Below are 5,980 nucleotides of genomic sequence, written 5' to 3' on the forward strand. Positions count from 1 at the left end.
ACTTAATCCACCCCAAGGCAGAGCACCGCGCCAGCCTTCATCCTGGCAGCCGGAACATCTGAGTAAATTGGACACCAGGGGAGGCCGTGGGCCGCAGAAGTGATAAAACATACTGACGCCGGCAAGAGTTAATTAAAGCTTTTACAAGAGTTCACTCAAGGAGTGCCTTTGAGTTCAAGCCAAGCCCCAAAGCACGGAAAAATTAATGAAATTCACACCCATCGCAAGCATGGACATCTACATAGCTACTAATAGGCCATCTACAATTAATGCAAGTTTACTCCTTCTTTAATGACTCCATTTGCAAGAGCAAGGTGTGAAAATCAGCGTTCCCCAGCCTGCAGGAAGAGGCAAAGGCATTCTCAGAGACACACACTCGTTTTTTTTTACAGAACACTTTAGCTTTGGGCAGTGAGGAAGGAAATAAATTGGGCCAAGGTGGGTTACTGGGTGCCACAGTTTGTCCAGTTGCATGACGCCTCTCTCCAGGGACGTGGTCAAGATCCCATCCTCCGACAGTCAGAGGAGCCTGTGACATGCAGGTAGAGAGGAAAGTGACAGAGGCCACTGGACGGCCTGAGCCAGCCCCCGAGGGGACACACCACCTGAGAGGGAACCACGCACAGAACGCCAGCAGCTGCCCTAGTGAGGCACCTGCCCCTCAGCCAGTAGCCAGGGCACCTGAGGCCACCTGGAGAGGGCCTGGCGTGGCCTCCCCTGGTGGGAAAGAAAGGCAGCCTCAGGCAGGACGCACGTGTGCAGACGCCTGAGATGCTGGCTACCACTTTAGCCCTTCCAGTTACTTTAGGGGTAACTATACCCCCAAAAAGCCATGTAAGCTTAGACCAGAGATCTCAAAGTGGGGTCCTGGGTGAGCAGTATGGCCTCACCTGGGAGCTGGTTAGAGAGGCTCGTTCTCAGATCTTTCCAGAGACCTGCGGTCAGAAGCTCTGGGGTGGGCCCAGGCCCTGGGCTCTAGCAAGCCCTCCAGGTTCAGACACACCACAGGAAGCCCTGACTCTTGGGCAGGTCCCTTCAGTGCAGTCAGCTGGGAGAAACAGAGCCTGTCTTTGGAACCCTGGCACAGGAGAGGACTAAGTAACAGCCGGAGAAGATGGAATGGGGGGCGGGGTGGGTGGTGGGTCCCCGTCTGCAGAGGGGTTTGAACAGAGGCCAAGCAGGCGCTGTGCAGGGTGGGGGCCTAGGGGGTTTAACATCCACTGACCCACAGCTTGCTCTGAAATGCACCAAAACAATAACACAGAGTGATGGATGGATAGGTTGACGGATATATGAGAAAGCAAATGTAGAAAAAGTCCATTCTAGAATTTAACGGGTGGGCGTGCGAGTGTTCACTGAACAATTCGTCCAACGCCTCTGGAAATATCTGAAAATCTTTATAATACTAAATAAAGTGTCGCAGGAGGACATCCAATGAAGAAACGCATTGCATGGCTCTCCCTTCCCATCCTGGGCTTGGCAGTCCCCCGGCATGGGTGGGAGCTGCCGCCAGTGCCCACCACACTCGGTCTGAGTCCCAGCCAGCCCTGCGGTTGGCAAACACCAGGGCAGAGTCTTGGGGACTGCAGCAGTCACCAAGGACAAGACACAGGCAGGAGAGGGGAGACCAACCTGGAACGCATCCACACACAGAGGTCTGCTGAAGAGCCCAGTGCGGGGGTCTCTGGATTGAGATCTGGAAATTTTATACGAGAGCTGCCAAAGCTAACGATGGAGGAAGAGCCAGTAAGTGACATTTATCCTCAGCTCCCTGTCAGCGTCAGGCAGATGAATGACATTGGGGAGCTGCCGGCATCTGCGGGGAAGATGCACCCGGGGTGCTTAATTAACACGGTAATAAATGGGCCGGCAGAGGCGGAAGGGGATTGAGGCAGAAACGCCATCTCCGTAAATCTAAACCGCAACCACACTGTGGAAGACGGGAGGGAAGCCATGGAGGAGTGGGCCGGGCAGGAGTGCCAGGCAGCAGCTGCCCTGTGATGGCCACGGAGATTCGTGTGCTCCAGGTCCTACCTGGGTCCCCAGGGAGCCTGTCCAATGCTCGTTCCCAGGCTCCACACCCAGATCTACAGAATGGGGGTCAGTGGGGAGCAAAGACTCCATTTTCACCAAGTTGCTGCTGTTCTGATGAGCGGCCACTAGACTCCCACCTGGAAAGGCACCCAGCAGGTGCTCGGGGGGAACTCCCGGTGCCTCTCCGGCTCAGGGCCCTGATGAAGCGGCCAGTGCAAGCATGGCCACTGACCCTCTCTTGCCTGTGGGAAGGGCAGGCTGGGGCTACTGGCCTCAGCCTTGGGCCCTTCCGTGGCAGCTCTGAGGCCCCCAGGGTGACTGAGCCCAGGGCCCATGGCCACAAGCTGTTCTTAGCCTGCCCAGCTCAGACCCCAATGCCCCGGCTCACCTCCCCACTGCTTCGCTGTGGGTCCTGGTGTAGGCTCAGCACAAGACCCTTCCTGGGAGTGAGGATGAGGGTTAAGTGGCCTGGCTTAGCCGACCCTTGGGTGTGCCCTGGGGTCTCGCCAGCCCCCTCCATGTGGCCCAGCACAGGGTGGGGCCACCCGAGCTCCCTGGCAGTGGAAGGGGCTGTAGAATACACCCTGTGGCCCCCAGAGATGTTCCCCTCCTAACTCCCCAAACCTGTGAACACGTCACCTCACAAGGCAAAGGGGACTTTGCTGATGTGACTAAGTTAAGGGCCTCAAGAAGGGGACATTGACCTGGGTTATCCAGGTGGACCCTACATGTAATAGTGAGTCCTCGAAAGTGAGAGATATGAAGAAGGAAGGTCAGGGAGATGCCCCCTCGGAGATGCCCCCTCAGCAGGTGTCCCCATCCTGAGGTGGCCCCAGGCGCCAGGTACTCAGCAGCCCCCTGCCCTGCACGTGCTTCTCCTGTCCTTGGGTCTCAACCTTGTCCAAGGATTGCCCAGAGTCCCAATTCCAAACCCCTGGAAGAGATGTTACCCCCACCAGCCCTTAGATGTGAAACCCAGTCCAAGGGGCCCATGGTGGAATCTCAGCAGGGCAGGAGGGGGACATTCTAGGGCAGACACAGAGCCTAAATCTACAGGCAGCTGTTGGCTTCCCAATGCCAGGTCACAGATCACACGTCTGCTTGCAGGTGAGGCCTGCACTAGACACATGGCCCAGCTGATGCCTGCAAAACAACGTTTGCTCTCAAAACCATCACTTGTTCCCTTCCAGCGAATCTGTCTGGGGTCAGGCAGCTCCAAGAGTGACCCAGAGGTCAGGACCACATGAGGAGGCCTGGCAGGCACCGGAACCCTCCAGTCTCCAGCTCCAGCCACTCGAAGCTGCTGAGATATCCTAAACAAGGAGCTCCTGGCACTGGCATGCCACGCCTTTGGTCATGCTGTTCCCTCTGTGTTCACTCCCTCCTTCCCTTCCCAGAAAACTTCCACATAATCATCAGAACCCAACTTAAATATCCCTTCTGTGGAGACTGCACATCCTACTTGTTGCAGATGAGTTCCTGGGGGTCGAATGAGATGGCTCTGTGAGCAGGGGTCTTGGGGGTGTGGGTGGTGGGAATAGTGGGCTGCACTGGGCCTGCACAGATGTCCTGCCATGTGCTGGCGGTTCAGACCACCCTTAGGAAGGGCATGACTTTGCACCACGCTGTTCCCTTTAGCCAAGGGCAGCTCCAGGGAGGCACTGAGCTCCCAGCGCTGGAGGAGCACCTATGTCCTGCCGAGGGGCCTGGGTGGTGCCCGTGCCCACCAAGCAGTCCCCGGCAAAGTGAGCAGCTCTGTCCTCAGCTCCCTGCTGAGTAGTGCTCCCTGTCTCAGTGATGTCCGCCCTCCCCTCCAGGGGTGAGCCCCTTGGATCCAGCCTGGGCCTCAGTCAATGCTCAGGGCAGGCACAGAGAGCTCTGCAGACGCCCACCTGGAGTCTGAGTGACAGGCTGCTGCGTCCCTCAGAGCTCCCATGAATAAGTTAAGGCTGTGAGCCAGTGTCAGAACCACAGAGCGGAAAGCCCGGGAAGCCAGCCCTGAAAAACCTGAGTGAGCCTGGCCTTGCAGGAGAGCGTGACGGCAGGCCTCCTGCAGGCATTTCACATCACAAATCAGGAAGGGTGAGAGGTGCAAAAGGCCCCTTGGGTCCAAGCTTCCACCACCTGGGAGAGGTTCTCGGCTTTCCTGGTAAATGCCATCTCCAGGTCTTCCAGCCTCCCCTATGCACTGGCTGATACTGACCCAGCCATAGACCTGCTTCCCATCTGTGTCAGTTGGAGCCCTTCCATGCTGAAAAACAAAACAAAATAAAACTGGAAAACCCAACTTGAATGGCCTTAAATGGTAAGGGAGTTTATGGGAAGTCATAGCTGGAGGAAAATCTAGCAGTAGTAAGCCTCAGGGTGGGTTTGATCCAGGGGCTTGTCATGGCTGAGTTCCTGCAATTCTCCCCTTCCAGCTTCCCCCACAGCCTGGCTGCCCACATGAGTGCCCACAAGAGGCAGCCAGCAGCCTGGGGGCTACATGTGGCTTCATTCATATCCATGGAGGGAAGGAAGGGGAGTGGGACGGAAAGGGGAGGCTCTTTTCTCCGCTCAGCAACAGAACATGAGTCCTTCCCCTAACTGATTGAGTCACCTTCTGTTCCCTGCCCACCTCTGAACCAACTGAACTGACCAAAGCCAACCATGAGCTGGAGGAGGGTGAGCTCTTCCTGAACCTGGCACTGCAGGGCCAGCGAAGCGCCGGCACTAGGTGGTAAAGCCAGGCACGCAGGGTCCCTCCAGGGAGGCTTACACTCTAATTCTCTCTGGACTCACTGGAGGCAGATCATCTTCCAAAGATGCCACAACACTATGTCCCTCCCACCTGCTCCACTGATGTGTGACAGTGACACTGTCCCATCAAGACGTGGGGTTTGCTTTGTTTCCTGTCCGTTGAACCTGGGAGTCCGAGGTTCTGGCAGAGTAACACTATGTGACTTTCTAGGCTAAGTCATAAAAGATAATGACTTGCTGCTCCAGGGGACACTCATTTTTAAAGCCTGGCCACTGTGTTGAGAAGCCCAGGCAGCGCCTGGGCCACGTGGAAGTATTCCAGCCGACTGCACCCCCTGCGGTCAGCCAGCCCAGCGCCACTCCAGACTCGGAAGGAGCAAGCCTTCCGAGAGATGACTCCAGGCTCCGCCTTTGGGCCTTCCCAGCTGACATCTGACATCCCAGGTCTCCTGGAACAGGCGTCCCCACTGTATGGGTTCCAATCCCCAGCACACAGAATGTGTGACAGTGGCAGGATGGGGTCTGGCTCACAGCACTAAGCTTTACAGTGGCTGTTGGGCAGCTAAGTAAGTGGAAGCCCGCCACTCGCAGGAAGCCGAAATTCTCCACGGCAGAGGCCGGTCAGGGCGAGTGCGAGGCCCGCGACCCGCTGGCTGAGAACTGGAACTGCAGCGGGCACTTTCCCACGCACAGAACTGCACTGCCCCAGCGAGGACTGCTGCAGTGCCCACCGCCGCTGCGGAGGAGGCGTGGGGACCAGACCGGGTCCAAGTGCAGGGAAAGGGGAGGTGCCAAAGGCACACACCTGAGGAGGCAGGGCGGTCGCAGTCCGGGGACCTGGAGCAGAACGTCAAGTGCGAGTACCCAGGCAGCGCTCCCATTTCTTAGAACACAGCGCCCCCTTGTGAGCACGGTTCTCCCGCAGTCCCCGCCGCTCCGGAGAAAGGTCTAAATCGCGCTCTCCACACAGAAATGCGGAAGACAAGGACCGTATCTTCTAGCCCTGGGGTCCCCAAACCTCAGGCCGCGGACCAGTACCGCTCCATGGCCTGTTAGGAACCCGGCCACACATCAGGAGGTGTGGGGCAGGCCCATCTAGTAATTCTCTCTGGGGGCTCTTGTGTTTCTTTCACACATTATTTATGTACAGAAAAAAATCTCTCCCGCAATGCAAAACTCCCTCTGAGGCCACCTCACTCCCGCCGCG

Source organism: Propithecus coquereli, unplaced genomic scaffold, assembly GCF_000956105.1.
Source record: "Propithecus coquereli isolate 6110/MARCELLA unplaced genomic scaffold, Pcoq_1.0 Scaffold459, whole genome shotgun sequence".
Classification (NCBI taxonomy): domain Eukaryota; kingdom Metazoa; phylum Chordata; class Mammalia; order Primates; family Indriidae; genus Propithecus; species Propithecus coquereli.